The following is a 12,255-nucleotide window of genomic DNA, read 5'->3' on the forward strand; positions in this document are numbered from 1 at the left end:
GTTTAATCATGCTTGTTCTCTGGTTTGTAGGTATTTGGCAAAATGATCAAGTATTATGTTCTGCCTTAGTTCTACCAGTACATAAGAGAAATTACCTCTTCTATAATAGCTAATTACACATATGAAAATATATACTGAAAAAAATTCCTTCTTGCACTGGGAATCTCCTTTTACCTGGAAAGATTTCTAATAATAACAACACACACATTGAAAAAAAAAAACAAAATTAAATTCAGACATGTTGGTATCATTCAGTGGTTTTGTTACACTGCTTTGTCATAAAAGTCACCTACTCAGTGAGTCTATTTGAGAGCAAGAGGATTACTATATAATATGTGAAAATTAGCTGCATTTATGGGTTTGTGTTTTCCTGTTTCATGTCCTCCAGTGTTTTTTAGAAGTTTCCACCTAACATTGAAATTATGAGATCATTTTTCTCTTGTCTGTAAAAACATTTACTCTGCATGTGTTAAAAAATTAATACAGTAATACGAAAAGTAAAGATAGAAAAAATACAATTTATGTCACTTTATTTAGACTCGAAATACAGAACAATTAAAAATTTATTCAAACATAATCCCCATAAAATGTTCCTATATAATTAAAAAAAAAATTAAAAATCTTAAAAATAAAAGTTTAAATGTCACATTGTACAGTTATGAAGCCAGACATTGTCCTCATCACCAAAGCATAAGCTGAGTGGAACAGCACAAGCCACTTTCACTGTTCTAGCTAATATTATGCCAAAACCAAATGTAAATAATAAAAATTAAGTAGTTGTTACATTTTTATCATTTAATTAAAGTACTACTATTAACTATCTTCACAGTTCTTCAACAGTAAGAACTGGAAACTTCCCATTGTAACATGCTGAACCCATAGGCAGGTGCACAGTTGCCTTCTGTAGGATGGAAATGTGACTACTGAAGTATTTGGAGATTTTTTTACTATCTAGTATCTATTACAAAAAGTGGAAACCTGAAAGGGTTTTTTTTTTATTATTATTTTATTTTTCCTATGACAACTAACAGAAAAGTCTCTCTTGCATGAGACTTTAGTCTTTAGATATCTTTAGTATCACTGCACTAACCTTACATTCTCATTTTTGAGAGAAACCTTATACCTTGGGACCATGTTATGCCTTGAACAACACTCCAACCTGCATATCCTAATATGAAATTAACTATGTAATTATGTATAGTTAACTGTTTACATGTCAGGCTCTGACTGTTGTTTGTGAGGTAGTTTACGTACTGATAATCGTAAACTTTTCAGTGCAGAGTAAGAAAAAAGTTGTGCAACTCAGTTTTTAAAATGGCAACATTTTTCTTTGCTCATCTAGCTATAAGAAGTCAAAGACAGGTTACAAATTAAATAACACACAGTAGTTTTAATGGTGTACATGACATTCCACATAGCTAACTACTACAGTCACACTGTTGTAGTATTTTGGTTACTTTTTATAGTGCCTTTTCAAGGTCTTGACAAAAGAAAAAAAAAATCTCCTTTGTATGGAGCTCGTATATAAAATAACAACACTAAACAAAATAGATCGGATCTGTGAGAAGATTAAATGTTTACATGATGACTTTAAAATGTTAATCCTGTACTGAGCATATATATGTACTATAAGAAAAACAGGTAATCTGTGGAGGGTTTTTTGCTTGAATGAGCTTGCCTTCTGATGCTGTTTTCCAGGGCTTTACATTATTCCCTTTTTTTTTTCTTTCCCATTGTTATTTCTGATTGTCCCCATCTTAAATAGAAAGGAGAGAGCTGTATTTGCCAGAGCCAGCTGACATCCCAAAAGAGATGTTTTGCAAAGGTCTATTTAAAAGTCTGCGGATTGAGTATCTGACTCCATAATTCTGCCTGTTTTTGTTGACTTGGGGACCAAAAAGCCCAAGCCTTGAATCCAAATTTGGATTCTGTATGGTGCCCTCCTTTTGCACTGTCATAGCATCATTAGAAACACCAGCCATTGCTATGTCGCAGCACATTTGCTACTTGGTATCAGTCCCTAAGTAATACATCACTGTAGAAGAGGGAAGAGGCATTCTAAAATGCTCTTTAAAGCATTTTAATCTTTTCATGAAAACAGAAAGCCTGTGATTTGTTTTAATAGAGCATCTATCCATGTAAGTTGTCTTTTATACATAATAAAATATTTATACAGAATTTACAAGTCCTGGTTCTCATTTTAATTGCTATTTATAATTGCATTTTTCTTTAGCATCTTAAAGTTTTTAACTTGTTGGATAGAACTGGAAGATTCACTGCTACATGGGAAATTACTAGTTCAGCTAGAAAAGATGGGGATTCATACAAGAATTTAAGGTGTGTAATGACCTGGCTGAAGGAGAGATAATATTATATTAAGAGTACTGTCATTCTGGAGGAAAGTTACTGGTAAAGTTACCCAAGAAATACCCTAGGACTGATTCTAATGTAATGTTTTGATTAATGATAATTGCTTAATACATGGAAGAGTATTAATGATATAAAGAGTGAAGGCATAAAGTAAAAAAAAAAAAAAAACCACAACAGAACCCAGAATGTAATAGAGATGGGATGGAATTTAATAGCAAAAGATATGTATGTAGGGAATAAAAAGAATTTATTTGAGGAGCTCACCACTTGAAAATGAAATATGTAGAGGAAGACCTAGGTAATCACAGATGACTAGAAATTGCAAGTGTGTTGGAATAATGAAAAATACAGCCTAGAATGTATGAGATGAAGTATCTCTGATGATAGAAACTGGGGAAGAATAGGTGAGACTGCATCTTAAGTGCTATGTACAGTGTGGTTATGTGTTCAAGAAAGGTGGAGTTTGGTTTGAACAGGTAAGGCAACTACGAAGATTATGCGGTTAATAAAGTTTCTGTGAGTGGAGAAAGGATTGTACTACAATGTTTTTTGCTCTGCCTCCCTGTGGTTTAAGCAGACCACAAGCTTGCAGATCAAGCCCTGGCACATCTGGAAGCTATATAACGATGGGCTTAGGAGAACGTGTTTCTTTGGACACAAAACTGTGCTGACTTGATTATGCTCCTTCCAGTTGGATTAGATAGCAGGTAGTGGAAACATGGATGTCTGCAAGAGACTAAATTTATCCTCAAAAATATTTGTGTAGTTAGTCTAGAAAAGTGAATATGGAGAGAGGAGATAAATATTCTCTTCAAATAACTTCAAGTTAAGGTGTTTACTCCTTAAGGTAAAGGGCAATGCTTGCCCAATAGAAGTATCACCAGCTAGCAATGAATAAACTGGTGTAGAAAGTCAAGCCATCAGAATGAGAGTTTAAATTAAATCTACTGTGAGAAATGGTGAAGACAAAAAAAAAAAATATCCCCAACCAGCCATGAAATGATGGAGCATGGTGAACAGAATTCTATAAAGTGATTGTTTAACTAAAATCACTGTATTCAGTCAGTCTGTTCTCTGTTTTTTCTGACTCTGTTGTAGGTACATAGGCATGGAAGGAATCTAGGAGGTCAATGGTGAAGTAGTCACAACTCCAGCAAAATTGTATACCAGTGGTGAACGAAACTTATGAGCTCCTTAAATACCCCAGCATTGATGTGGCTGTGAAGACGGAGAGTAGCACGCCTGGCAGCTGTGAACATGAGAGAAGTAGGCACTGGGGGTGTGTTCAGAGCTAGAAACTGAAGAGCTGTGCTGTCATGCACAGGACTGGGGAAGGGGAGTAGGAAAGCCACACAGAGTGGAGGGTTTGGGGCTATACCAAACAATCTATGGCAGCAATCAGACTTAAGGAACTGGAGAGGTGAGCTGTGGAGTGCATATAGGACGAGGGAGGACGAGAGAAATGGGATGAGGCAAGAGCAGTTTAGGAGCTTGATGTGTGTGCTATTTGCACCACACACCAAAAAAAAAAGGTCACTACTGGTTTTGATCATTGAGGTTTTTCCTTCCTATGTTATGTTGTCACATAATGTTCATAACTTTAAAAAATGCTATCATATAATTACTAAATGTGATAAACGACCGAGTCCCGGAATAATACGTTAACAGGAACTTGGTTTATTAGCAAATAAAGGCAAGCAAACAGCGCTGGGTGCACGGGGAGCCTGGGCTCTACCAACACGCACACCTACAGACAGCAGCATATAGCGTTTATAGTCTATACTCTTACATATTCAACAGGGTGATGCAATATGCAAATTGTCCTTCGCTTCGTATTAAAATGAGTTTTGCAAGTCCCTTTCACGTGCACCCTGCCTCCTGGTGGTCTTGGGCGAGGGTCTCGGGATGAAGTAAGAGTCTTCCTCAGCGACCTTTATACGGACTTTTAAGGTTGAACTCTTCACCTTCTTATCTCGCGCAGCGCATGTCTTCTGTCGTTCCTTCCGATAATCAATCGTCCCCCAACCGGTTTTAAGCTTGTAACACTTAGAAACTTACAACCCCATAGACAAAGGGACTTCTGCAGTTTTGCGATTACACAAGCTTCCCCGTCAGGGTCCGCAGTTGCATTAAAACAATGGTGCTTTCACTCAACTATGTCTTCACATCTACATGAACCAATCCTCCCGCTTCTATTCTGTTTTTACTCACACGAATCAAATTCACATTTCTCACACTAAAGATCTATGTCTTTGGTAATGCCAAACTCACCCTGTGCGTGCCCAGAGAAAGACTGTGAAGGGATATAACAAATCACTAATTCTCGGTGTTCCAGAACAATGTTAGCTTGCACTGGCAGGCTCCCATGAAGACAGATGCATTGGGTTTTTCACCTCCTGAAGTGACAATAGAGGATTTACAGGGTCATGTGAAAAGCAGATGCTAAGATGGTTTAAAATGCTACCAAGTTATAGTCACAGTGCTCTACAGCTACTTAGGACCGATGTAAATACATATGCCAATACAGTCACTATGGAAGACAAGTCAAACTGGTCTTACGTATTGGACCCTTCTGATTTTTGCAAGGTGTTCGTCTGTGTCATGGACTGTATATATTGAAGCAAGATAAACCATGGTTTACTGGAATGTGTGTTGGAAAATATTAGGGAAGAGGTCCAAAGTTGCTGGATATTTCTTATTCATACATAGGTTTTCATCTAAACTTTACACCAGCAGTAGTAAATAATAAAGTTAGATGGGAAGGTGTGAGTAGTAACTATTTTAATACCTGATCATTTTTAAAATATATGTGTGTATATATATCTATGCACAAAAAAAGGAAAAATATTTTATCCTCTGTGATTAATATACACATTCACACACCTTTTTCCCTTTCAAAGGGTATTAACACAGAAAATAAGTAAGTGTATACCCAGAGCTTGCAAATACTATTTATTCATGTTCATGTGAATGAAAAAAAACCCAAAACATGTAGATGTCATGTGGGTATTTTAAAAATAATTTCATCTGAGAGTTTCTCCTATGGTTTCCAAAGTAATTTTCTTCAAGGAAACCACTGAAAATACTACACTGTGGTTTCGGTACCACTAGGTGGTGCTGCCTTTATAGTATTCCTTACTAAAAGTCCGTGATCATCTATCTAGGGTGGGCGGGGGGGATTATAGCTAAAAGCAATGTACTTACTATAGCTTCTTAAAGATAGAGGAGTTTTGTTATACTTGTTTGACAAAGACTCTTAGCCCTTAAATGTGTAAATGAGCTCAATTTATGTTCATCTTTTGCATATGCTTGCTTAACATGGAAATTTACATGTAACAAATCATACAGTATGTCCAAAGTTTCATGTAGGCCACCTCAGAGAAAATCCAGCCTTTGCAGTTCTGTATGCCTTCTGCTGAGATTTATCTTTAACAAAGTTTGTTAATCATTGAGCTTTGACACTCTACCTGTTATCATGCAAAATTCAAAATAAAGACAGTTCCTACTCTGAAGAGATTACAGTCTAGGTGAGATAAGAGTAAAGAAGACAGGAAATAATTGAGGGGGATATTTTGCGTGTTTCAGGCACTATTGTAAATTTCATCCTGCATTGCAGTAAACAGCAGATCTTTTGATGCCATTTAAAGGGTATTGTACCAGTCTTGGCAATGTTTGAAACATACTGTTTGCTGCCAAGTGTTTATCTAGTTGGGAAACAGTTAAATTGAAGCGTAAACTCCCTGAAGCAGCCCACTTTACTCAGATAAAAGGAAGACTGGAGTCGGGGATTTTGGAAGGAAGTGTCTAAGGGATAAACAACTGCAAGAGAATATTTGCCACAGTTAAGTTTCAGGATGAGATCTGCTTTTACCATTTTATTGTTTCAAACCTGTCAAATGTAGAATTGGTGTCTAAACCAGAAGCTGAAAGGTGTGAGCAGATTGTTCAGATTGCATTGTTTGTATATTTTTGAGAGGAAAAAATGGAAAAACTTGGAAGTATGAATGAAACATTTTTCTGAAAGGCAAAAAGTTGTGTGCTTTCCCCTATGCAGGACATGAGCTATGAAATTGCCCAACTTTGCTCAAGTTAACCATTATTTTTTCAGAAAGCAAGTTGCTCAGGCAATTTCAAGAAACCAGTAAGCAATAGTAGCTGTTTGGGATACATTTAAAGTAGGTTAACTTTCTTTGTCTGCAAAATGCAGATAAGGATTTGCATTCAGGTTGCTACTTGTCAGCTGAACTGCAGAAAGTTTGTGGGGGCTCTTAGCTCCTGACAAATACAAAATAATGCAAGTAACCTGCAATAAAGAATATTTAAGCAAAGTTGTATTGGCATGAGCCAGGAGTATGCACATAGGCAATCACCAAACTGACATGATATGCATTATCTTAATAATTTTTCTCAATATTAGCATTTATGGGAGATTTGTACAGTTTAAAGTGTATGTTGGGACACAAACTGGAAAAGGTATAATAATATGAGATAAAGCAATGCCCATATGAAAGTGTTTCATATAGGACATACATTAAAAAAAAACACACACAGAAGCAAGTAACTGTTACAAGTGGTCTGAAAAATAGCATCATGTGGTATCTTTCCCAATAGCAAATGTTTATGTTCTTAAAATTGGAAACCATGCTAACATATGGAGGCAATTTTTTTTTAAATGTTTATGGGAAATGTCAAAGAACTGTAGACAGAGAACATGACTAACATGCTAAAGGAACTGTTGATGGAGAAATGTATAATACGTCAATGTTAACACATCCACAATTACGGCAATCCGGTCTTAAAAAATCAGTTTATTTAGGATGAAAGAAATTGTAACACGGAAAAACTAGGGTGTGCAATTAAGTAAAACACCTATAATGTACATTAAAGATGCTAATTTATGACAGAAGAGAAATCTTTGACCTAGGTCTAAGGGAAGGGATAAGAAGGGATGCTTAAGAACTTTACTCAAATAAGTTCTTAGGTAACATCAAAGATTTCAGCCATGCTTACATTAGCAGCTAGGTTCCTTTTGGCAACTGGTTATCAGCTGTTTGTTTTTCTAACTGAATTAGTGCTTACCTTGGTTTACAATTGCAGGTGTAGACAAAGAGAAGCTTAAAAAACATTTAGACAAGTCTTGTTTACTCTCAGCAGCTCAGCTTGTGCGGGTCTTTGTCTCCTTTATGCAGATAGGGGTAACCACTTGAATTTGCCTGAAGATGCCCAAATACTGCAGAGATAGTCTCATCCCAGATGGAAAAAGGAAGCATTAACTCTAGATGATTAGAGAATCAAAAAGGTATGTGGGGAATTAGTTACACATATATGGAAGGGCTTGGTTAAAAATCTTCATCTAAGATACCACTGAAAAAGCAATCAATATTTCACTGTCACATTTATAGATGCTTCTTTCACGTTATTGTCACAAATTCATAGATAATAAATGCATAGTAATCATGATAACTCTATCAAACACCAGTTATTTTCAGATGAAGTTGTATGAAATAACATACAATTCTTTTCACACAGAATGAAGGCACCAAATTAATCCAAGAAATAATGATTTACTAGTTGCTAGTCAGCTCAGTTTTGCGATACGAAGAGGTATCAGCACCAGAAAGTGTGGGCAGCCATATGTCTCACTTCTATCCTACATTGTATTTTAAAGGTGGTTACAAAATAGCCCAACTTTGCAGATTTCTGAGACATTAATCTCAGCTGGCAAAGCCTTCTAATTCATACCATGATGCAGTTGGTCAATCACCTTCTCACCAGCTAAGACTGCGGGGAATGGCTACATTTATCCATTCATTGGCTATGTCAGACTAAGTTGATGCAGGAAAGATCTAATTCAGCCACGCTACTCTACCAAAGCAAATGTCTCTGATGTTTGTATGTTTGCAAGACTGTAGATTTTAGGCCCACATTGAACAGTTTCAGTGTGTTGAATCCCACTTTCTGCATCTTCTGATGTTGGGTTATATTGATTGATAAGGCATTATTGGTAAATGTATAGTAGAGATTAATGTTTTAATCTGTCATGACACTGGGCCACATTGGAATGCAAGAGTAGTAGTTGTAATTACTGCAATTATGTTGATGTATAATTTGGTATTATGTACATTTATAATCATTTTTTGATGTTGGCATTTCACCACTTAATACTACAGGAGAGGGAGAGAGCAAATGAAATTTATGCAGTTATTTGGCTAGAAAAAAGTTACAAATAGCACACTATCCTCGTTCTGCTGGCACAGAAAATAGTGGTCTATTAATGAGTTTCTGCCATGAGAAGTGATAAACTACCAATCGTTCAATTCAGGTAAAATTAAATTGAAATAAATTACAGAAAAGTGTATGGTGGATGGGGAATAATCTTATGTTTCCCAGATGATGGGTTAGGTCGGGGTCCTAAGGCTTTTCCACTGTATTGGCTACTTCTCAGTGAAGAAAATCTTTCCTAGGCCTTTACTTCACTTTTATGACTAGTATTTCAACTGCATAGTGTTAGAAAAAAGTTAGCAGAAAAGAGTTCATTATTTTTTAGATGTCTTGAAGATAATGCAACAAGTGGAAGCACCCTCCAATTCTTTATTGGTTATCAACATGTACTTGGCATCTACAGTTTGGAAGTCTAATGTTGGACAATTTGACTGGAAGAGTGATGTTTAGCTTCAGGACTAGGGAATAATGAGAATCCATTATTTATTTCTCAGGGATTTGTAAAGAAGGACTAAAACAAGGAAGCCTATTGTGTCATGCTTTAATGTTTTTATGGAGTATTTTTTAAGAGGGTGGCAAATCAAAAAAGGGTAAGAACTGCTAGCTAGAAAATATTTTCCTTGGTTGGTTTCTGTGATTCTGATTGGTATTTTTAGTGACTAGTGTTTTTGTAACCAAGAGGCCAAGAGAAACAGGTATCAAAGACAGCAATGATTCAGTATATTCTTCGTGATCAGCTGGACATTCCTATGGGATGGATAGGAACCTCTAACGGCAAGAGAATCAGGGACTAGTACTTGTAGTGTCCAAAGAACTGTCTCTACCCTTCCATATCAATGAGCAGGAGCCTGTAAAATATTTTTTTAAAAAAGAGCATGGCTGATCTGATTAGCTTTATCAAAACATGTCTGGGGCACAGTTCCATCCCATATGGTATAAAAACGAAAATTGTGTGTGTTTATATATATCTTTTCTGATATTTATATAACAAGATGAAGACTTGTTTGCTGTGAGTTTTATGGATAGGATAATTAATTAAATATCTCCAGGAAACATTTCATTAATGGCAAGATCAAACCTTCTTGTTCTCTCTCCTCCATAAAAAAAGCTTCCTATATAGAATGGGAATATGTAACTTCAGTAGGAAAGAATTGTGTGGTTTCTAGGATTATCACACCCTATGAGGCTATTAGTAGGTGTAGTATTGGTAGGATTTGCAACTGACTTGTACCTATTTGTTGCTCTGTCTAGGGAATGTAGGATTGCTTGCCTTGCTAGATGTTTACCATGTAAGTCTTGGCAAACCTGGAGCGTGTTGGTATGTGAGGAAGGGATAGTCTATTTCTTTTTTTTTTTTTTTTTTTTTTAAATCTAGGATCTCAGAAGATCTGTCAGCACACATACATCCAGAGGATAATGCTGTGCAAGATTATTCTTATCCAGGCAGTTTGCTTTGACTTGCTGTGATGGAGCTCACTAGTGTTATGTAGGCCAAAAATACTGTTCTCTTATAATAGTTGCCTTTTGGGTTTCTGTTTGCTACCAGTTTCTGGAAGATAAATATGAGTAGCTACAGTATGCAGTGGCTTATTTTCTCATATCTATTTGTGGGTATGAAGTCTGCTATTGCTCACAGCAGTGTGACAACTGTATTAGAGCTATAAGCAAGCTAATGACCTCAGTGAAGCAGGAGTAGATGAGGAACAGTCTCTTCCAAATCCCCAGAGCTAGAATATAGAACTACTACATCCTTTGGATTTGAAAAGATTAGATCATAACTGAGATTTTAATTCCCTTTTTTTTCTTTTTGTAAGAAGACATTCAAAATTTCTAAAATCACAACACTGGTCTAAATTGTATCTGGGGGAAAAAAATGTGTAAATGCAAAAGCCATACAGACAGAGTAGGAGAAATTAGATGAGTTTATGATTTTGCTCTTTTCTTTAACGACAGACATTTTTTTGATGTTTATTTGAAATAAAATATTTGCAATAAGCAGTTTCTCTTTCATTCCTCTCTTTGCGAATAAGATGGAATTACTGAGTGGAAAAATGTCCTTTTGAGAAAGGGGAGGGGAACGTTAGCAGTAGCTGGAAATTATACCTTGTTTTCACAGTTTCAGTTTCGCATTTCAAGCAAGAATTTATTTGACGTATTTTCATGCAGGTTCCTTTGTTTCCTCAAAGGTATCAGATGGTGACAGGGAATGGAAATATCAAAGCCTTTCCTTCATGGAACGTCGAGTTCCTCTATTTGGGTATTTCTGGTTATTTTCAGTTTGTCGTTTAGACTAAAATGTGTATGTGAGCATTGCAACCCATGAAACTTTCTTCCTTTACAGAGACTGGTCTTTGGGAAGCTCAGCAAACTTCCAACTAGTCAAACTCTCTTCCTTTGGCTAAAGTGTTAGAGGTTTAAGCTTCTAGCATAGACACATCCACGTTTAGTTCACACATTCAGCCCAGGTTTGTGCACAAGAAGTTTGATCTGGTTTATCAGAATTAGCTGGTTCAATGAGGGTAGTCTGGCACCATGCACTCATTTTGGACCAGGTAACTAGTTCAGTTCTGTGAAACATCTGCCTGGATGGGGAGATGTGAGGCTGCCTCCTCATTTTGTGCTGCTCTTTCTTGACTTTCTCATCACTGTACCATTTTTTGTCAAGTTTTTGCCAAATATCAAACCAGGTGATGCTGGTTGTGACCACATTCACCTGTCACTCTTAGGCAGGAAAGAGATCCTCACTCCTCTTAAACTGTCAGGGCTGTACCTGCAATAGCTATAAGAAGTGTGCATGAAGGGATGCATAAATGGGGAGAACAAAGCATTTAAGTATTTCACACAGTAAAGGGACCAGTGTCTCCCGTGTGCAAGGGAAGGGGCTTACTGCTCCTATTCAACACATTAAGAGCAGTGGGGGGAAGGGTAGGAGGTTCTCTGGTTGTTTTCCAAGCAGCACATTTTTGCAACGTAGAAACTATTTATCTTTACCTCCCTATCCAAGAGAGAAGTATCATGTCTCACGTTTCCCCTTAGCTTATGACTCAATGTCACTATCATCAAAGTATGCAGGGAAAGAAATGACCATGTGTGCCTTAAAATAAATGAAAACATTGAAGCGATGGTTTAATTCTCCCTGCCCTTCTTTGGTTTTGAGTTTTTGGGATTCAGATTTTGACATTTTCTTCCTGTCTGGAAACCTATTCCTGTGATTCCAAAAGGTGGGGTTTTCAGAGAACATCCTGTATTGCAAAATTCCTAGTAAAGACATTGAGATGCTGCAACATTTCCAGACTTGTTTGTTGGCTTTCAGAGTAAAGTAATATAAACAGCATGCATTTCCATCACTTGTACAGTGGCATGTTAAGAAAAAGTTTCATGATTTAAAATGTTTAGTTGGTTTATCTGGTAGAGTTGCCTTGTTTCAAAATAGAGTTTGGAAATGAAACAGAAATTTAGCTTGACATTTATGTTTATTCCTTCCAGTGTGCTGATGACCCTGATATCTGTATACACAAGGCTGTGACTCATTAAACCATCGAGGATGCTTACTTTAAGACTCTGTAAATGTTTTCTGCTAAATTTGGCAGGGACGCTTCAAGATGTCAGAGCATTGAATGACATGTAAAAACGTCACATAATCTGTGAAGAGAAATATATCAA

Source organism: Gymnogyps californianus, chromosome 7 (genome assembly GCF_018139145.2).
Source record: "Gymnogyps californianus isolate 813 chromosome 7, ASM1813914v2, whole genome shotgun sequence".
Classification (NCBI taxonomy): domain Eukaryota; kingdom Metazoa; phylum Chordata; class Aves; order Accipitriformes; family Cathartidae; genus Gymnogyps; species Gymnogyps californianus.